We start from the raw sequence: 23,129 nt of genomic DNA on the forward strand, positions 1-23,129 counted from the left end.
GCACCCAGCGATGTTGCATTGAAATCCGGTCGCAGTGTCAAGAAACCGTGCTACGTGGGGCTTGCGTCGTTAACAGCAGCCGCTGCGGGTGTTGTGCGTCATTTCTCCAGCCACGTTGCATCAATCTCCCAGCCACGATACAAGTGAAGCATCAATTTTAGCTGTGTTGTTTAGCAGATGCAAAGCGGGTGGTGTGTCAAAAGGTTCCCCACACGGCGGTCTTTGCGTGGATTTCTGTCCTTTTCCACCAGCTGCACCTTTCAAGGGCCCAGAACAGGTGAGGGCACCACTTGGCAGGCAGAACTCAACTCTCTGGCAGAGAGAAGTCTTTGATGTCCCTGAGACTTCAACAATAGGAGGCAAGTTCAGTTCAAGCCCTTGGAGTTTCTTCACCAGTGGGGTGTCACACAAAAGTCAGTCTGTCCTCTCTCAGGCAGAAGCAGCTACTGCAGGCCAACCCAGCAAAGAACAGTCACAGGCAAAAAGGGCAGTACTCCTCCTTCAGCTTTTATATCTCTTCTCCCGGGCAGATGTTCATCTTGGTTCCAGAAGTAATCTGATTTTCAGGGGATTTGGGTGCTCTTCTTATACCCCTTTCTGCCTTTGAAGTATGCCTACTTCAAAGCGAAGACTTTGTTGTTTTCAAGATCCAGCCTTGCCCAGGCCAGGCCCCAGACAAACACCAGGGGGTTGGAGACTGCATTGTATGAGGGCAGACACAGCCATTTCAGGTGTAAGAGACCACTCCTCACTCCCCTCAGCCTAGGTGGCCCATCAGGATACGCAGACTACACCCCAGCTCCATTTGCATCACTGTCTGGAGGAGAGGTGCAAACAGCTCAACTGTCAAACTGAGCCAGCCAGACAGGGAATCAACAAACAAGCAGAGTCACAGAATTGTTTAAGCAAGAAAACACACAATCTAAAAATCAACTTCACTAAAAGATGTATTTTTAAATTGTGAGTTCAAAGACCCCAAACTCCAAATGTCTCTCTGCTCCCAAAGGGACTCTATGCTTTAATAATATTTAAAGGCAGCCCCCATGTTAACCTATGAGACAGATAGGCCTTGGAACAGTGAAAACTGAATTTGGCAGTATTTCACTGTCAGGACATGCAAACCCCATAAGTACATGTCTCACCTTTAACACACAGTGCACCCGGCACCCATGGGGCTACCTAGGGCCTACCTTAGGGGTGCCTTACATGTATAAAAAGGGAAGGTTTAGGCCTGGTAAGGGGGTACATTTGCCAAGTCAAATTGGCAGTTTAAAACTTCACACACAAACACTGGAGTGCCGGTCTGAGCCATGTTTACAGGGCTACTCAGGTGGGTAGCACAACCAATGCTGCAGGCCTACTAGTAGCATTTGATTTACAGGCCCTGGGCCTCCCTAGGGCACTTTACTAGGGACTTACTAGTAAATCAAATAGGCCAATCATGGATAACCCAATGTACACATGTAGTTTATACAGGGAACACCTACAATTTAGCACTGGTCAGCAGTGGTAAAGTGCCCAGAGCAAACAAAAACAGCAAAAACAGAGTCCAGCACACATAAACAACCTGGGAAGTAGAGGCAAAAAATTAGGGAAGACCATGCAAATGATGACAAGTCTAACACATATGCCCCCCAGCTGAAAGTGGGGAGCAACTACCAAACCTCATGGGAGTTCTCATCACTAAGGTGGAAGAATCAGAACAGACCATCAGCACTGGCGTGGTCAGTGCCAGAGCGATGTTCCACCGAAAAGTCCATTCCCTGTAGGGAGATGGATCACCTCAACAATTTGGGATTCTCATCCCTCATCTGCATTAACCATCTGAGGGCCTGCAGTCTGTCTGAACCTCGAAGTGAGTCCCAAACAAGTAGGGTCTTAGCTTCTTCAATGCCCAGACCACACCAAAAGCTTCACGCTCGATTGCACTCCACCTATGTTCCCTGGGAAGTAGCCTCCTGCTAATGAAGACTACAGGTTGATCTGGGCCCTCTTCATTAAGCTGTGAGAGTACTGCTCCAATACCATGCTCTGAGGCATCTGTTTGAACAACAAATTCCTTGGAATTGTTAGGTGCCTTCAGTACAGGTGCTGTGCACATGGCAGCCTTCGGTGAATCAATAGCTGTCTGGCAAGACTCAGTATACATCACATTTCTGGACTGATTTTTGGAAGTTAACTCATTCAAGGGAGCAACAATTGTGCAAATCCCCTTTGACAAACCTTCTATAATATCCAGTGAGACCTAAAAAGGCCCTCACCTCAGTCTGGGTCCTCGGGGCTCCCAAGCCTGAATGCTTTACATTGTTGCCTGTAGGGGTGGCACCTGGCCACTCCCCACCTGGTATCCCAAGTACACCACAGAACCCTGATGTATTCGACATTTGCTTGCCTTAATAGTAGGGCCTTTCTTCTGCAGGGCCTCCAACACTTTACAGATATGTTGTAAGTGTTCCTCCCATGTGGAACTGAAGATATCAATGTCATCAAGGTAGGCAACACTGAAAACGTTCAGCCCAGCCAACACCTGGATGACCAATCTCTGAAAGATGGCAGGGGCATTCTTCATCCCAAAAGGGCATCACCCTAAACTGGTAGAACCCATCTGGTGTGGAGAATGCAGACCTCTCCTTAGCCCCCTCAGTTAGAGCCATCTGCCAATACCCAGAGGTAAGATCAAACATATTTTAGGTATTTGGCAGCTCCCAATGAGCTCATCAGCTGGGTGGATGGGGTACCCGTCAGTCTTGGTGACCGCATTGAGTACTCGGTAATACACACAGAATGTGAGTTCTGGAGTGTTGCCAGGAGTAGCAGGCTTTGTGACAAAAAACACTGGGCTGACCCAAGGGCTTCTGGAAAACTCAATATCCCCCAGTGCTAACATTTTAGAGACTTCGGCCCTCATTATGACATTGGCGGTAAGTCACGCTTACCGCCATGCCGACTGCCGCCAACATACCGCTGGTGCAGCAGTTTACCGCTACCCATGTAATAACCCACACATAGCAATCCATCACTATACAGACACACACACAAGTCCGCCAGCCCAAAGGTCAGTGACAAAGTGAAGTTACCAAAACCCACACCGTTATGCCAACAGAACTATTTCCACAATATTATGACCCACGAATCACCACACCACGTTAAACCATTGGTGATGCATACCGCCGTGCTCAAAATACACACACACATACAAACCAACACTACATTGGGCAATTCAAACTACACACACCTGACACACATACACACACCACACCCACACCACTATAAAACAGACATGCACATTACCCACAACCCTTTACGACTAACAAAAATAGACAACTAAGAGAGAGACACACACACCAAGAGCACCCACAGAACCAAAGCCACAGAACACCATCACCCATACACAATCCACGCACCTCACAGCACACACCCCAACACATCACCCCACATACCCTCACACACACATCACACACATGGCACCACAAAGGCACCCCAAGTTCTCAGAAGAGGAGCTAAGGGTCATAGTGGAGGAAATCACTCTGGTAGGGCCACAGCTATTTGGAGCACAGGTGCAGCAGACATTTATTGCCAAGAAGATGGAGCTATGGCGGAGAATCGTAGACAGGGTCAATGCCGTGGGACAGCACCCCAGAAAAAGGGATGACATCAGGAAGAGGTGGAAGGATCTACGGGGTAAGGTACGTTCCATGATTTCAAGACAACAGATAGCTGTACACAGGATTGGTGGTGGACCCCCACTTCGTCCCCCACAACTAACAACATGTGAGGAGCAAGTCTTGGCAACACTGCATCCTGAGGGCCTGGTAGGAGTAGCAGGATGACTGGACTCTGGTAAGTCAACTCTTTACTACTATCACCTCCCCACCTGCATGCCATCACAAACCCCCCTGCACCCTTACCCCCATCACTCCACCACCTCACATACAACCCACCACCACAACCCACCATTCCCAATACCAAGCCCTGCATGCAAAACCATTGCATGGACCCCATCACAGACCTGCATGGACATCCATCACTAAAACATGCACATTAGAGAGAATCACCTAGCCCACAAAATCACTACTCACACAAGGCAAAGCTGACAGGGCAATCACAATCATACAGGGCAACACGCCCATGCACAAGATGTCACATGCAGAAACTATAACACTGCATTTACAACCCCACAGGACCCCCACCCAACGTCACCGGAGAGGAGTTGACAGCAACATCCAGTGCCCCCCAGAAGAGGCCCACAGTGATGGCAGCAGCTCTGCTCGCCTGGATCAGGATTACCAACCTGGCCCATCAGGGATCTCCGGACAGTCGGTTACCCAGACACAGTCCCAACCCACCACAGAGCTTCCCCCCTCAGGAAACACCAGCACAGCACCCATCCAGCAGGCCCATACCTCTGTCCCCAGGACACATCAATCAGCAGTGTGTCCACCACTACTGGGACTCCAGGCAACCCCACAAACACAGGACGATCAGGGACCTGAGGTCAGTGGCAGTGGGCACACGGTTCAGGGGACAGAGGCACAGGACAGCAGGGAAGCTGTAAGGACTGCTGTGCAACAGGGGGAGGACGGGCCCAGGGAACTGACTCTCCACTAGGCACTTGCCAACATCCTGGGAGCAGACCACCATTCCCAGTAGACGATGGGCCAGGTACTGGACAAGTTGCAGGAGACCCAACGGCTGCAGGAGGGACAATACCTGGAGATCAGGGAGGACCTGAAGGACATCCACACCACACTGGTTACCATTGCAGAGGTGCTGGCAGACATGGTTAACACCATGAGGGAGGCAGTGGCACACCACTGGGCCCCGGGCATTAGCCACACCGATGAACAGCTGTCCGCTGCAGCTAGCGGACAGGAAGCCCCGCCACAGGAACAACAGGCCACCGGCACCCCTCCCCTTGCCGAAGAAGAACAACCCCGCAAACGGTCCCTGCGATCCAGGCACAAGCCAGAGAACATTGCCAAGACCCCCACCATGAAATAAGACTCCTGATTGTCACCCTTGTGTCCCACTCTGTCACCCTGTCCACCTTGAACTGCAATTGCTCCCCTTCCTATCCCCCTTGGACAATGCACCTGTGATACAAATAGACTGGACTCTATCCTGGACTTACCTCCTTCATCTCCCCGACCCATTGCACATCCCTTTCTACCTCTTAGCACTTAAATAAACACCCTTTAAAAAAATACAAGTATGGAGTATGTCAAATGATTTAACTATGTATTCGTTTAAAAAGGTTTAAACACTACAATACAACCAAACAATTATGTATCCACAGGAATGACCTGTAGTTGGCTTCAGTCAACCCACCAGGTGCCAGAGTGGGCCACAGATATCTGAAAATAGAGATGCCAAAGGGGGCAGTAAGTGTCCATAGAATTGTGAGAAACTGCATGCCATGTACAATGTCAAATACAAAACTGTTAATGCAAAGTGAAGTTACAGTGTCTTACCTGTCTGTCACTGGAAGTACTGTTGTATTATAGCTGTTCTGTTGTGCTCATCTCATCCTCTGCCTCTTCATCTTCACAGTCCACAGGGTCCACTACTGCCACACGCCCATCTCCAGCCTCATCCTCCTGCAGAAAAGGTACCTGGTGTCTCAAGGTAAGGTTATGCAACATGCAGCATGCCACGATTATCTGGCACACTTTCTTGGGTGACTAGCACAGGGATCCACCTGTTAGATGCAGGCACCGAAACCCGGCTTTCAGGAGGCTGAATGTCCTCTCTATTATTCTCCTTCCTCGCCCATGTGCCTCATTGTAACATTCCTCTGCCCTTGACCTGGCATTCCTTACTGAGGTCAGTAGCCATGAGAGGTTGGGGTAACCAGTTTCACCTGCAAATATCGAGGGACAACTGTTACACACACACTAACCCTTAGGGCCCACACCATACCCATATACCAACATCCACTGGCTGGGAACCAGGGCTCACCTATTAGCCACACCCGGTGCCTCTGGAGTTGTGCCATCACATAGGAGATGCTGCTATTCCTCAGGATATAGGCATCATGCACAGAGCCAGGATACTTTGCATTGACATGGGAGATGTACTGGTCTGCCAGGCACACTATCTGCACATTCATTGAGTGAAAGTTCTTTCGATTTCTGAACACCTATTTGTTTCTCCGGGGGGGACAAATGCAAAATGTGTAACATCAATTGCCCCAATAATGTTGGGGATATGTCGAATTGCATAGAAGTCAGCTTTCACTGTGGCCAAATCCTCCACCTAGGGGAAAACTATGTAGCTGGGCATGTGTTTAATCAGGGCAGACAACACTCTCGGTAGCACTATTGAGAACATTGGCTGTGACATTCCTGCTGCCAAGCCCACTGTCACTTGGAAGGAGACAGTTGCCAAGAAATGGAGCACAGATAGGACTTGCACAAGAGGGGGGATCTCGGTGGGGTGACAGATAGCAGATATCAGGTCAGGCTCCAAATGGGCACACAGCTCTGTGAATGTGGCCCTGTCAAGTCTATAGGTGAGGATAATGTGCCTGTCCTCCATTGTTGACAAGTCCACCAGCGGTCTGTACACAAGCGGATGTCTCCATCTCCTATTCATCCGCAGCAGTTGTAATCTAGGAGGCAAAACAGGGAGCAGCTCGTCAGTATTCCACACTTCCAAACACTACACTGCTTTGCATGTTGTGACATTAACAGTATGTTGTTGGATAGGCCCAAATGGTGCCTATATGTACTGTTATGCAGTTAGGCGCCATGGCCTGCCCCTCCCCCTGAAATGGTGTCCGCCTGTCCTGTTTGGAGGGACAGGCGGAAATGAGGTAATTCCGCTGACGTTGTGCGCCGTTGCGGGGGGCAGTCGATTACTGTTGTGCAACTCCTATCTGTTCACTCACTTGCTACCTGACCTTCGACAGGAGAGGACCTACACTGCAAGTGCTGCTGCGACCTGTGTCTGGAATCGACCATGGCTCGTGTCACTGGGGAAAGGGCCCTTGCCTTCACTGCTGTGGAGATTGAGAAACTGGCGGATGGGGTCCTACCCCAGTACCGAATGCTGTATGGGCCTCCAGACTAACAAGTTAGTACACTGTGAGCACGATGCAAGGGGCATGGATACATGGAGTGTTGTGTGTGAGGGTCTCGTGTAGGGGGACTTGGTGGAAGGGTTCTGGGCAGCGTGCTGTATGTATGGTGGGCAATGTCTGTGCGTAAGGGGATGGGAGGGCTATGGTGGGCCATGAGTGTAACAGGCCGGACGGTATGACTAATACCTTTTTCTATGTATCTTTTTCTGCAGGTCAGCGCCCATCAGAGAAAGGGTATATGGCGTGCCATCGCCAAGGACGTGAGGACCCTGGGGTTCTAAGGAAGGTAGAGGACCCACTGTCACAAACTGTGGAAGGACCTGAGATGCTGGGCAAGGAAGACAGTGGAGGGCCAGCTGGGGATGGCCTCCCAATGAGGAAGGGGTGCCCATCTAACCCTGACCCCCTTATGGCCCGCATACTGGCAGTGGCCTATCCGGAGCTAGATGGGTGCTTGAGGGCATCACAGCAGCCACAAGGGAATGAGTACAGTTTCACAATATACTACTTGCGTGTGGTGGGGTGGTCTCTGGGTGGGGGATGTGGGCCTTTGGGTGCCCCTAGGCCAGGCCGAAGATTGCGGGGTAGGTTCCATGTTGGGCAGGGGCTGATGAACACCCCCTCCTAACAAGATAGTAGGCATTCACTACTGGGCAGGGGTCTGTGAGTGTGAGGTATGCTGCTATTGGCATTAGGTATTCCTGTCCATGAGCTGGTGATTAGCATTGTGACTGGTAGTACATTGCCTAGTGCGTAGGGCTGTTGCCTGTGTGTGTGTATGTTGTGTCTGCCAACAGTGGTGTTGTTGCTGCCATTGGCCAGGTGCATCCTTTGTCTATTCCCCCCTTTTTGTTTTGTCATCCTGTCTTTATGTGCATTAGCATCATCTGGCAGAGGAGCAGAGGCACCGGCGATGGAGGGAGCTGCATCCCACATGGCCATGGAGACCGAATCCACCGATGGTGAGGACACCAGTGGGACGGAGGGCGAGCGGAGCACCACACCGGAGACAGGAGGGGACAGTTCTGACAGTGATTCCTCCTCCGATAGAAGCTCCCTGGTGGTGGCGGGCCTGTATGTGCCCACCCCAACTACAGGTACAGCCGCCACCCGCATACCAGCACTGCCCTCCCAGCAGCCTCTCAGCATGTTTCCCGTACCCGCTCACCCAGGCGGGTGGGCATCTCCTTCACCCCAGGCACCTCAGGCCCTGCCCCAGTTAGCCCTGCTGCCCTGAGTGAGGAGCCTATTGACCTCCTGAGAATACATCTCTGTTGGGCAGTCAACCATAGTGAATGCCATCCAGGGGCTGGCAGCCAATTTGCAACAAACAAAAGCATTCTTGGAGGACATTCACTCTGGCATGGCGGCCCAACATAGAACAGTCTCCTCCCTGATGGCAGCCATTGTTCCTGTCTCTAGCCTCCCCCCTCCAACTTCCTCTACCCAGTTCCATTCCCCTCAACCCCAACCTACCCCAACCACAAAGTCAGACCAGCATGCACCCAAGACAAAACACAGGAGTGGCTCTGGCAAACACAAGCACCACACATCATCCCACAGGCACTCACACAAACACCATCCAGATGCTGACATAACAACATCCACTGCCTCCACTGTGTCCCCCTCCCCCTCCTCGTCCACCGCCCTCCCAGTAGCATCTCCACTCACACCTGCATGCACTACATCCTCATCCACTACTCCATCACCATCACACCTATCACTACACACCCCTCACTGGCAGTCACCAACCCCACTTCCAGGTACTCATCCACTGTGTAGTCTCCCACTGTGTCTGTGCTCCCTCCTCCTAAAGTACATAAACGCAAGTACTCAGACACCCAATAGCCATCCCCCTCACAACAGCATCCAGCCCATGCACCTGCACCCAAACACAGCAGACAGACACCTCCAAGTACTCCCTCTTCCTCCACTCCCAAACCTCCACCCTCTTCCCACCCCAGTGTCCCTAAGAAGCTTTTCCTCTCTGAAGTTGACCTCCTCCCCACCCCTACCACCCGCCCTTCACCTCAGGCCAGGGTGGTCAGAACCCAGACTAGCACCTCAGCCACCCAGTCCACGGTCACAGTAGTGTCTGCAGCTACTGCAGGTGGGAGAGGCTCCAGGGAACCAACCATCAGCACTGACAGTGTGCCTGCACCAGCTGCCAATGGGAAGGACATGGAGGCATCACCAGCTGCCCAGGGGAAGGGCAAGGAGGCCACACCAGCTGCCAAGGGGAAGGGCAAGGAGGCACCACCAGCTGCCAAGGGGAATGGCAAGGAGGCACCACCAGCTGCCAAGGGGAAGGGCAAGGAGGCACCACCAGCTGCAAAGGGGATGGCAAAGGGCCTGCACCCGCAGGCAGGAATGACAGGAGGCCTGGTGCTGGGACTGATTCTGAGCCCCCACCACCAACCATGGCGGTTCAGCTGTCCGAGGCAGCAGGGAAAGGGCTGGAGCCTCCCACCACCACTGGCATCCCCGACACCAGCACTGCCACCAGCACCACCACCAGCACCAGTGCCAGCAGCAGCAGCCCCAGTTGGCAGCCGTCCGAGGCTGCAGGGCATGGGCTGGAACCTCCCCCCACCACTGCCAGCACCTCCACCAGCACCACTGCCAGCAGCAGCAGCCCCAGTGGGCAGCCGTCCGAGGTTGAAGGGGAAGGGCTGGAGCCTCCCCCACCACTGGCATCCCCGACACCAGCACCACCACCAACACTGCCACCAGCACCGCCAACAGCACCACTGCCAGAAGCAGCAGCCCCAGTGGGCAGCCATCTGAGGCTGCAGGGGATGGTCTGGAGCCTCCCCCCACCACCGCAAGCACCGCCACCAGCACCACTGCCAGAAGCAGCAGCCCAAGTGGGCCGCTGTCCGAGGCTGCAGGGGATGGGCTGGAGCCCCCCCCACTGCTGACCCCGACACCAGCACCACCACTGCCACCACTGAGCAGCCATCACCGCTGGCGGGCAGTGTGTAGTTGTGCCTCCATGGGCTGTAGTGCGTCCTGGAGCCTGCAAATCCTGTAGGTGTGACACCCAGGAAAGTGACTGTGACCTTACACTCCCCAAGTGCTGCATCACAGGGCACAATGTCCCCTCCAGAACCAGTGGAGAAGCCACCCACTAGAGAGACTGTGGCTTTGCACTCCCCAGGACCAAGCAGTGGGAAAACCACCCACTAGAGAGACAGTGACCTTGCACTCCCCAGGACCAAGCAGTGGGCAAACCACTCACTTGAGAGACTGTGGCATTGTACTCCCCAGGACCAAGCAGTGGGCAAACCACCACACTTGAGAGACTGTGGCCTTGCACTCCCCAGGACATCGCACAGGGCATGTAGCCCCCTCCACAACCAGTGGTGTTGTACCATCTCCTGGCTGAGATGCCCCCCCATTTCCTGTCCCCTTGAGGTGCCTGTGTATTTTCAATCTGATGCCCCTGCAGTGTTCTCGCTGTGTTGTTGCAGGAGTCAAGTGGGGCCTTGGCCTATGTGATGTGGCCCTGTGGCCCACGGACATTGAGGACTGGGCAGTGTCCCTCCATTTGTATACATGTATATACTGTTTTGATTTTCAATCATGATTTGCTCGTATTATATTTTATTACACTCACTTTAATCAATTCCTTTTGTCCTTGCATTATTCCTAAGGGGTGCGAGGTGTATATGTAATGTTACTGCATCTGTTTGTGTGTACGGTGTTGGGGGTGGGGGATTTGCCTGTTGCGTGTGCGTGTCACTCTCTTTTTCCTCCGCCTCCCTTGTGTGCTAGGCGGCAGTACTCACCGTGGTCATCTTCGCCGGCATTGCTGTTCGTAGTGAATGAGGAGGTATACAATCATGAGGAAGATGTGCAACTTCGGCTCCATGGCGTTGTGGTTCTTCCTTGAGTCTCCAGAGGTGAGTCCTTTGCCTTTTGTGTTCTGTTTCCGCTGTGCTTTTGATGTCATTGGTACCGCCCTAGAAAATGTAGCGGATAGGCCTGTTGTAATACAGTGGGCGGTATACTGTCTTCCGCCTGGCTGTTGGCAGTTACCACTGCGGTGTTTGTTTCTACCGCCATAGCACTCAGTGTGCTTAAGTGGCTGTCTGTGTGAGCCGTTTCCACCGTGGTCATAATTCAATTTTTGTTACCACCGGCCTGTTGGCGGTATTGCCGGCGCTTTATCACAGACCGCCAGCGTTGTAATGAGGGCCTTCATCTTTAATGTTCGCCCTTACACTGTCAGTCACTCTGTAAACTTTGTGGCATATTTGTAACCCATTTGTGCCAAATTTGCATAATTTTTTTTAATGCAAATTTGTAGCAAAACTAACTTCTTATTTATATTTTGACGCTAGACCCGTCTAACGTCAAAATATTGGAGTTTGCAACATTTTTTAGATGCATGAAACTACCTTGCGTCAATGAGATGCAAGGTAGATGTTCCAATCTAAAAAATAGTGCTAACCCATGGCCCCATATTTATCCCCAGTGCTAAAATGATGCACAGGTGGGAGGAGGGGCTAAATAATGGTGCAAAGCTAACTATGAACCATTGTTTAACACCTGGGTCAGACCAGGCGTTAGGGGACATGTGGACCCATTTCCATGTTTGAACACTGTTAGAAATGGGGTTTTTGGTTGACAGTCAGGTTACCCCCTGTTCAAGCAAGGACCCTCACTCTAGTCAGGGTAAAAGAGAATCACCTTCAGCTAACCCCTGCTTACCCCCTTGGTAGCTTGGCAGAGCAGTAGGCTTAACTTCAGAGTGCTAGGTGTAAAGTATTTGTACCAACACACACAGTAACTTAATGAAAACACTACAAAATGACACAACACCAGCTTAGAAAAATAGGACATATTTATCTAAACAAAACAAGACCAAAACGACAAAAATCCAACATACACAAGTCAAGTTATGAATTTTTAAAGATTAAACTCAAAAATAGCGCTTAGAAACAAAAATGCTTCGATGAGGTGTTAACATGGCGTCGTGACGGAGTCGTTCCCAACAAGCCGACACCAGTGGCGTAGACCCCCAAGTACTGTACCATTGGTGAAGAGTTAAAACAAGCCGATGCGCCAAATCGGGGATCGCGGTCTTCAGCAGGGCTGCAGCGGCATCGGGCCTGCGAAGAGCGTCGCGTTCCAGCGAAGGTCACGGCGTCGGGTGCAGGCGGCGTCCCCGGATTCAGCAGCGGCGTCGGTCCAGAGTCGTCGGCCGAAGTCGATCTCCTTGGATTTCCACCAGCTTTCCTTTTAAGGGCCCAGGGACTGGATGGGCACCACTTGTCAGAGCAGGAGTCTCTCCAGAGACTCCAGGTGCTGGCAGAGAGAAGTCTTTGCTGTCCCTGAGACTTCAAACAACAGGAGGCAAGCTCTAAATCAAGCCCTTGGAGATTTCTTCACAAGATGGAAGGCACACAAAGTCCAGTCTTTGCCCTCTTACTCTGGCAGAAGCAGCAACTGCGGGATAGCTCCACAAAGCACAGTCACAGGCTGGGGAGCACTTCTCCTCAGCTCTTCAGCTCTTCTCCAGGCAGAGGTTCCTTCTTGTTTCCAGAAGTGTTCTAAAGTCTGTGGTTTTGGGTGCCCTTCTTATACCCAGTTTCTCCTTTGAAGTAGGCCTACTTCAAAGTAAAGTCTCTTTGGATTTTGAAATCCTGCCTTGCCCAGGCCAGGCCCCAGACACTCACCAGGGGGTTGGAGACTGCATTGTGTGAGGGCAGGCACAGCCCTTTCAGGTGCGAGTGACCACTCCTCCCCTCCCTCCTAGCACAGATGGCTCATCAGCATATGCAGGCTACACCCCAGCTCCCTTTGTGTCACTGTCTAGTGTGAGGTGCAACCAGCCCAACTGTCAAACTGACCCAGACAGGGAATCCACAAACAGGCAGAGTCACAGAAATGGTAAAAGCAAGAAAATGCTCACTTTCTAAAAGTGGCATTTTCAAGAGCACAATCTCAAAATCAACTTTACTAAATGATGTATTTTTAAATTGTGAGCTCAGAGACCCAAAACTCCACATTTCTATCCGCTCCCAAAGGGAATCTACACTTTAATCAGATTTAAAGGTAGCCGCCATGTAAACCTATGAGAGGGACAGGCCTTGCAACAGTGAAAAACGAATTTAGCAATATTTCACTGTCAGGACATATAAAACACATTACTATATGTCCTACCTTAAACATACACTGCACCCTACCCTGGGGCTACCTAGGGCCTACCTTAGGGGTGTCTGACATGTAAGAAAAGGGAAGGTGTAGGCCTGGCAAGTGGGTACACTTGCCAAGTCGAATTTACAGGTAAAACTGCACACACAGACACTGCAATGGCAGGTCTGAGTCATGATTACAGAGCTACTTATGTGGGTGGCACAACCAGTGCTGCAGGCCCACTAGTAGCATTTGATTTACAGGCCCTGGAACCTCTAGTGCACTTTACTGGGAACTTACTAGAAAATCAAATATGCCAATCATGGATAAACCAATCACATACACATTTTGTAAAGGATTACTTGGACTTTAGCACTGGTTGGCAGTGGTAAAGTGCCCAGAGTAAAACAAATAGCAACATCAGAGTCCATTACACATCAACAACCTGGGGAACAGAGGCAAAAAGTTAAGTGAGACCACGCCAAGGATGAAAGGTCTAACACGTGTCCCCCCAGCTGAAAGTGGGGAGCAACTACCCAACCTCATGGGAGTTCTCATCACTAAGGCGGAAGAACCTGGACAGACCATCAGCATTGCCGTGTTCTGTACCAGGACGGTGTTCCACCGTAAAGTCCATCCCCTGTAGGGAAATGGACCACCTCAACAGTTATGGATTCTCACCCCTCATCTGCATTAACCATCTGAGGGGCCTGTGATCAGTCTGAACTCAGAAGTGAGTCCCAAACAAGTAGGGTCTTAGCTTCTTCAGTGCCCAGACCACAGCAAACGCTTCACGTTCTATGGCACTCCACCTACATTCCCTGGGTAGTAACCTCCTGCTAATGAAGGCTACGGGTTGATCTAGGCCCTCTTCATTAAGCTGTGAGAGTACTGCTTCAATACCATGCTCTGAGGCGTCTGTCTGCACAACAAACTCCTTGGAGTAGTCAGGTGCCTTCAGCACAGGTGCTGTGCACATGTCAGCCTTCAGGGCATCAAAAGCGTTCTGGCAAGCCTCTGTCCAGATCACTTTCCTGGGTTGCTTCTTAGAAGTCAACTCAGTTAAGGGGGTAACAATGGTACCATATCCCTTAACAAACCTCCTGTAATATCCTGTGAGACCTAAAAAGGCTCTCACTTCAGTCTGGGTCTTGGGAGGCTCCCAAGCCAGAATCGTGTCAATCTTAGGATGTAGGGGTGCCACCTGGCCACTCCCCACCTGGTGTCCTAAGTACACCACAGAACCCTTCCCTATTTGGCACTTGCTCGCCTTAATAGTGAGGCCTGCCTTCTGCAGGGCCTCTAACACTCTCCAGAGGTGTTGCATGTGTTCCTCCCATGTGGAACTAAACACAGCAATGTCATCCAGGTAGGCGGCACTGAACTCGTCCAGTCCTGCCAACACCTGGTTGACCAACCTCTGAAAGGTGGCAGGGGCATTCTTCATCCCAAATGGCATCACTTTAAATTGAATGTGTCCATCTGGTGTAGAGAATGCTGACCTCTCCTTGGCCCCCTCAGGTAAGGCAATCTGCCAGTACCCAGATGTTAAATCAAATGTACTGAGGTACTTTTCAGCTCCCAACAGGTCAATGAGCTCATCAGCTCGGGGGATGGGGTGTGCGTCAGTCTTGCTGACCGCACTGAGTCCCCGGTAGTCCACACAGAACCTGATTTCTGGAGTGGCACCCGGTGCAGCAGCCTTTGGGACCAATACCACTGGGCTTGCCCAAGGAGTGCTGGAGTGCTCAATAACCCCTAGGGTAAGCATTTTGGATACCTCATCCTTAGTGCATGCCCTGACCCTGTCAGTCACCCTGTAAATCTTCTGTTTAATAGGTGTACTGTCCCCAGTGTCCACATCATGTGTGCACAAGTGTGTGACTCCTGGGATCAGGGAAAACAGTGAGGAAAACTGTCCCAACACGTGGCCACAGTCACCTTGCTGCTCCTCAGTCAGGGAGGGGGAGAGGATCCCTCCCTCCACTGACCCATCTTTTTCTCCTGCAGACAGGAGGTCAGGAAGAGGCTCACTCTCCTCCTCTACCCCATCATCTGTCACAAGGAGCACGGACAGTTCAGTCCGCTCAAAGTGAGGTTTGAGGCGGTTGACATGCAGGACCCTTAAAGGGTTCCTCGGAGACCGCAAGTCCACCAGGTAGGTGACTTCGTCCATGCGCTCCACCACCTCAAATGGCCCAGTCCACTTATCCTGGAGTGCCCTAGGCTCCACTGGTGCCATCACCCACACTTTTTGTCCAGGTTGAAGCTCCACCAGAGTGGCATTCTGGTCATACCACCGTTTCATATCCTCCTGGCTTGCTTCCAGGTTCTCCTGAGCGAGACTCCTGAAGCGGGCAGTCTGGTTTCTCAAAGCCAGCATGTAACTGAATACATCCGGGGGGGGTTTACTAGGAGCTTTCGCCAAAGCTTCCTTAATCAGACTCAAAGGTCCCCTCACAGGGTGGCCATAAATCAGCTCAAAGGGCCCTTCCTCTTCTTGGCGGTCCCCTGGGCCACTGTTTCAGACTCCAGGGGCTCTTGATTACCCTGATGGACTGCCATAGACTGGGTAGACATACACACCCACCCAGGCAGACCCAACATCTCCAAGTGTGACCTGCGTTCTACTTCCTGCCAAGGGGAATCCTCCAGGTCATTGCTAAGTTAACAATCTATAGGCATGGTTGGACTCACAGCTACCTTCAGGGAACATGAGACCACCCCCCCCACTATTTAAAGGGAACCTTCGCCATTCTGCACAGGCGCTCTGAGTTGTTCACTGCAACTACTTGGTGAAGCACATGGAGATCTATCTGCTCTTCAGACACCAGGTGACTCCTCACTGTAGTCACACTGGCTTCTGTGTCTCTCACAGCCTCCACCCTCTGTCCATTGATGGTCACCGACTGCCTGTTCTTCTTAGTGTTATAAGGCATGAGGGTCCTCTGGACCATCTCACTGTCCCCTAGTGAGACAAGGGTCATCTCACCTGGCTCCCACCCACTTGGAACCAACTCCTCCCCAAGCGCTACACTGGCCAAACCCTATGACTGAGCACCATGAGTATTGTTGTCCACTTGGGACATTTGGTGTCCCTCCTCATGTGTCCCTCCTGATCACATGCAAAGCACTTGCGGGACTCCTTTGTATGCAGATTTCCCTGTTGTTTCTTTTCTACTGGGGGCTGGGATTCCTTACCCTGGGAACTAGGTTGGGGACCTTTAGGGAACTCCCCCTGTTTACCCTTACACCCTCACTTCTTCTGATGGGGTACCTGCCCACCCTTGACATGGTCTCCCCATTCCTCTTTTGGACCCTGGTGCTCTCCCAATGGTCCGCTTCCTGTGCAAGCTTCCTGGGGTCAGTCAGCTTGCTGTCAATTAGGTGCTGGCACAGGTATGGAAAACATTGTACAAGTGCTCCCAAACAATCAAATTGTAAAGGCCCTCATACATTGTTATCTTACTGCCCTTCACCCAACCATCCAGTGACCTGCAAAAGGAATCAACACACTCCAACCATTTTTGGTATTCCCCCTTCTTATAGGACCTAAACTTGTCCTTATACTGATCAGGGGGGAGACCATACCTTGTGATCAGGGCATCCTTCATGATAGGGTAAGTGAGCCTGTGGGAATCCCCTAAGAATGTCACAGTATCCCTTCCTTCTACCTCAAAGTGCTTCCACAGACCTGCACCCCAATGAGCTTCAGGGACCAGAGTCATATGGAGAGCAGACTCATTCCCCTTGAGCCACAACAGTATGTCATCTTCCCTTTAGTAATCCTTCACGAGGTCCATAAGGAATGTGCACCCTCCTCACAGGCTGCACTGTGCTATTGTTGTCATCATCCCTACTAGACTGGTTCCTCTGATCCAGCTCCCTCAAGCTGAGCTCATGAGCCAACAATAACTTTTTCTCTTCCATGGCCATCCTCATTTTCTCCAACTCCAACTGGTGATCCCTCTCTGCCTGTCTGTCCTGCAACTCTTCAGGAGTCAGACCTTTGGATGACACACTGGTACCTGTTCTGGAGACCCTCTCCCTGGACATAACAGTTCCACCCACTGCACCATTGTCTATGGACTGCTCCTCCTTCTCCTCATCCTCCCCCTCCTCTGTGTGCCCCTCGGCTTCCTTGGTTGTTACCCAGGCCCTCAGTGCCTTCTGCAGCTCCTCTTTCCTGGTGGAGCCCTTAATGGAACAAGCAAGGTTTTTGCTGAACTGCCTTAACTGTGCAACTGTATAGTTCTCCAGTTTCCCTAAATCAGAAGCAGCTCCAGCTGATGCATCTCCAGATCGAGACATGATGAAGAGTCAAAAGTGCAAAGTTCCAAAAACAGAAAAACGATTTCCCAGTGAAGTTCAAAAGTCAATAAAGGATTACCACCAAATTTGGAAGTGGGAGAAAAAAAAAAAAAAGAACAAGCATATATGGTCACGTAAATGTCTGAACCGAAAACAGTAGTGTACACCTAATCACTGTATGTCAAGTACCAATACAAGTACAATCCCAACCGATGATCACCAATGTTAGAAATGGGGTCTTTGGTTGGCAGTCAGGTCCAAGCAAGGACCCTCACTCTAGTCAGGGTAATTGAGACTCACCATCAATTAACCCCAGCTCATCCCCTTGGTAGCTTGGCACAAGCAGGCAGGCTTAACTTCAGAAGTAATGCGTAAAGTATTGGTACCAACCCACACAGTACCTCAGTGAAAACACAACACAGGTTTAGAAAAATATATATTTATATAAACAAAACAAGACCAAATGATAAAAATCCAACATACACAAGTCAAGTTATGAATTTTAAAAATAATAAGAATCTTAGGGCCAGATGTAGGAAAAAAATCAAATTGCGACTTGCAATTTGCGAGTCTGTGCGACTCGCAAATTGCAAGTCGCAATTTGACATGCAGAAAGGTGTCTCAGACACCTTCTGCAACTCGCAATGGGGTCGCAAAGACCCACCTCATAAATATTTATGAGGTGGGTCACAGTTTGCGACCCCATTGCGAGTATAGGCACTCGCTAACATGGAGGCCTGCTGACGTCAGCAGGCCTCCATGTTAGCGACCTGCCTTTTAAATAAAGGTTTTTTTTTTTTTTTAAGTGCAGCCCGTTTTCCTCACAGGAAAACGAGCTGCATTTCAAAAACACCCTTGGACCACTCCCTGCCCTGAAAAAATAATTTGGGGTCCATTCACAAAGGGGAAGGGGTCCCATGGGGACCCCTTCCCGTTTGCGAGTGGGTTACCATCCACTTCAAGTGGATGGTAACTGCGACTCCATTTGCGACCGCGTACGCGGTCGCAAATGGAGTTGCATACCACTCTGACTCGCAAATAGGAAGGGAACACCCCTTCCTATTTGCGAGTCGCAAATAGGAAGGGAACACCCCTTCCTATTTGCGAGTCGCAAATGCATATTGCGAGTCGGTAACGACTCGCAATATGCATTTGTGCATTGCAAACCCACGTTTGCGAGTCGCAAACGGCGATTTTCGCCGTTTGCGACTCGCAAAAGGGTTGCTACATCTGGCCCTTTATCCTTTGAAAACAGTGAGAACACTGTTATTGCACAAAAGTACCTGGATAGTGTCAAAATAAAGCAGCACAGGCGAGTGTGGGTCAAAGAAAAACCAGCGATGTGTTGATTTCCCACTCGAAAGAGAGACCGTCCGTCATTCCTCCTCCTGTTGGGCCGGAGTGTGTCATTTCTTCTCTCCCGCAAGAGAGTGATACCTCGATCCAGACGGGCACTCCGGGACCAGGCAGGCTTTCCATTGATTTTCTGCACCCAGCGATGTTGCATTGAAATCCGGTCACATGGTGTCAAGAAACTGCGCTGCATGGGGGCATGCATTGATAACAGCAGCCGCTGAAAGTGTTCTGTCTCGTTTTTCCAGCCGTGTTGCGTCAATCTCCCAGACGCGATATAGTTGGAATGTTGATTTTAGCCACGAGGCTGGCGACACGTATTTTAGCAGCCGTGAAGCAGGTGGTGCATTGAAAGTTTCCCCTTACGGCGGTCTTTGCGTGGATTTCTGTCCTTTCCAACAGTTGCACCTTTCAAGGGCCCAGAGACAGGTTAGGGCACCTCTTGGCAGGGAGGACTCTCAGCAGAAAGCCCAAGTGCTGGCAGAGAGAAGTCTTTGATGTCCCTTCGATGTCAACAACGGGAGGTGTTGTATAGCCATTTTAGTTATAGCTCCATGCATGTTATTTGAGCACACTAGGCCTGCCGCTGTGCTCTTCAACCTAGATATATTTTATTCAGCTTTGTTTATATTTTAACAATAGACACATTTGCGGTTTTGTTTTATTTATCTCTAGCTAGCTGTGCTTTGCCTAGGCCAGCACTGTGTTCTTAAACAAGACATTTCTTTCACTCTGTGCTTCTCTCAAGGCTGCAGTAAGATAGTTTGCCGGTAAATGTTGTAATGCTTTGTCTCTGGCATTCAAAGAAACATACACATCCTTACGAAGGGACATTGTCTCAGAATATCAGCGGTTTCATTCTAAAAACACTTCTCTGTCCCATACACGTTGGAGGGAGATTCCAGCCAGATGACCACAACTGTATGCTGGTTGCTGAACGCTTTGCTACAGCTGCTTATGCAGACTTCAGGCCTTTGCTCAGGTATGGGGGATGATGTCTTCCCAGTGGAACCTGAAGGGCATAACTAGAGCTTTACATGCTGTGCTCTAATATAGCCTAGGTAGGAATTAGTTTAATGATTCTAGTGACAATATGGCAGCGTTATTTTTATGATTTACTCTCCTTGTCACAATTTTAATCCTGTCATGCTTTATTGTCCTGGTTATTGCAGTACATGTTTTATTATCTAAGATGCAGTTGCTTCATTGAAACCTTATTAAAACATATACTGCCTCTGCTTGTCTTTGTATTTATGAGACTAATGTAACTGAGAGAAACAGATGCAATCTGAGTGACCATGATTTCCCTGAGGAGTCTATTGTGTCATGAGCTCGGCTGCCCAATCATCCCTGCTCTTGGGTGGAGATGAAGCACTGCTAGTTAGCTGGAGCAAAACCTGGGTTGGACCAACAGGTGTCACCAGTAGTGTGTGAGTCTCAGTCTCCCACACCACCGGCGATTCTGCGGCTCAAATCCAGTAGTCTTATTAGAATAATGAGAGCCTACATGACATGGCGCCGCCAACGTTTGGTCAGGCTCTAATTTTCTGGTCCTCGTGAGTTTCTCTGTGTCACTACATTCAAAGACACCTCAGTACTATATACAGAGACGTCCGTGGTATTGAGGATTTCCTCCTCAGCTAAGTAGGGAGTGCCTAACTAATGCTGTAGGTTGTTCAAGCTTGAACTATTAAAAGGATAATCCCCATTTGGTGTGCTTGTCTCTGAACAAAACTTACCATTCATTATCGCAAATCCACAACAGGTAGCAATTGCAGTCATTATGAGCCACCCCTTACTGCACATTTACAGGCACATGGCCTAACGGCCCAGGGGAGTCCGGTTACATTTGTTGTTGAGGCTCACCCAGCCTATGGAGGAGAACTTTCTTGGGTAACATTTCCAGCAGTTGATGGGAACACCAATACATTTCATCACTATACACCTGCAAACGTAACTGCACAATACAGAGCATATGCATATCTCGAAATACCTCTATCTTATCAATAATAATTGGCTTGATTGTGCCCTACCCCACACAATTTTACACATTAGGTTAGGTCTTCTAAGTAATGATGGTCCTACCTGGCCTTTATTGGCCACCTATACACCTCACATGTTGCAGCGATAGCTGAAGTCCGTCGCTTATATGCTGATCTGACGACAGTATACTGGGGATTAGTACAGTTTGTAATGCAAACATTGAATAAAAAGCCAGCATGTGCTGCACCAGCGCAACCACATGCAGTGACGCCAGGCATTAATCCTGCGACTGTAAATTCGATCCAAACAAGAAGAAATTCCGTTTTAGTTAGCTAAAAAAATAAGCGCGCTGAAAGCAATATTTCCCCATGTGGCACCTCAGGATAAAGACAGATAATTAACTATGTTCTTGCCGTTTGGGATGGTTCCCACTATAGATAACTGTAATACTTTGGGCACAGTATTTGCAACACTCTATCCTACTGCACACTGTACACCAACACTTGCCAATTACTGGAAGTGTTGAAGCAATTTAAAGATGAATACGGGGCTGCCCCGGCCCTGGATTTGTTGATGGGCAATTTTGCCACAGTATCCTCAATTATGTTAAGTAAATTTAAAGGGGAAGCGGTCTCACTAGCGGTGCACATGCCGCTCTGGGATGTTCCTCCACAGGATCAAGAACGTGAGCTGCCAAAGATTATCGCGGAGGCCTACTCTAGCATTGGTCGAGATAATCTGGGGGGCCAGACAAACAAAACCACAATTTCAGGGTAAATCTAATAAAGATTATACAAAGCAAGCTCCTGAGGGTACTAAGAAATGCTGGGATAAAAAACAACAAACACCTAAAAAAGAAAGGTGAGAATAAAAGCATATGGAGGCCCCAGAGAATAGATATAATCTCAGAAATAGGTATAATATAAAAACACCTTACAGATATCAATATCCTGATAAAAGCCAATCTTGTTCCTTACAGGAATCACCGGAAAAACGCAGTGAGAGAGGTGGGTGGTCAGAGCGAAGAACTGAGTATGTGAAACCAAGGCAGGAATCACAACTCTCTACAGAAGCTTCTGTTAAAAAAGAAGAGAAACTTTACCAAAAAAAACTCCAATTCAAAAAGAAAAAGGTGACAGCAGTTGCAGTTCGACATGCCACTCAAGAAGAGGGGTCTATTGAAGAATAAGAAGTGGGCTATTTCACAGTGCGGCAGAGGTCACAATAGTTCGCCGGAATCTTCTAGAGGATCAGGAGGTGGAAGCAACTGGTGTCTTCCTACAAGTAGAGACTGTGGTCATGTGTGTCTCCATGCCTTATAGGGTGTACAAAGTAATGTTACAGTTAGAAGGAGACATTGAGCGCACACTCAACGCAATCTTTTGGGACTGTGTCGTAAACATATATGATGTTCTACTGGCCAAAAGGGATTGGCCACCTGAATTTGTCCATACCTGCCCATATGGGGAAGATTTTATTAAACCTTCTTTCTCGCCTCTTGTTCCCGAGGAGCTTGCAGAATCCTACGCCATTGATTGGGCATTGGAGCAGACACCCACGTTATATCACAACCACATATGGTGGGATAAAGATTCCTCCTATTATGTAATCCCTATTAAAAATCAACCCCAACCACAACCCCAATATCCAATAAAACATGATGCTAAAGCACCCGTGAGGGAAATCCTCACACAACTGGAGTACCAGGGCGTAATAGAACCCAGTTTCTCACCCATGAATGATCCATTATTCACAGTAGCTAAACCGGAACATTCGTACAGAATAGTCTCAGATTACAGACATTTAAACAGTGATACCCGCACATAAGCTATACAAAACTCACATAGCACAGCACTTATGAACAACATACTGCGTAAAAAATACAAGACAACACTGGAATTTTCCAATGGCTTCTTCTGCCAAAATATAGCGCTTGAGAGTAGAGACTTAACAAGTTTCAGCGCACTAGGCTCCCAGAAAAAAATCTGTTGTTTACCCCAGGGATACAAGAACAGTCCAGGACTGTTCACGGCTCGTGTGACATCAATATTGCCTGACATAGACCCTGAAGCATTGTCCTATGTAGATGATATTTATCTCATGGATAATGAATTGCTACAACTTTTGAGAAGGGTAGCCCTCCTTGTTGTGGGATTTGCTGAGCTTGGCTACAAATTCAATAAAAAAAAAAAAAAAATAGCTTTCCTTAGCGCCCCGTTTTTGGGATATGAGTTATCAAGTGAAGGAAAGAGACTAG

Source organism: Pleurodeles waltl, chromosome 6 (genome assembly GCF_031143425.1).
Source record: "Pleurodeles waltl isolate 20211129_DDA chromosome 6, aPleWal1.hap1.20221129, whole genome shotgun sequence".
NCBI lineage: Eukaryota > Metazoa > Chordata > Amphibia > Caudata > Salamandridae > Pleurodeles > Pleurodeles waltl.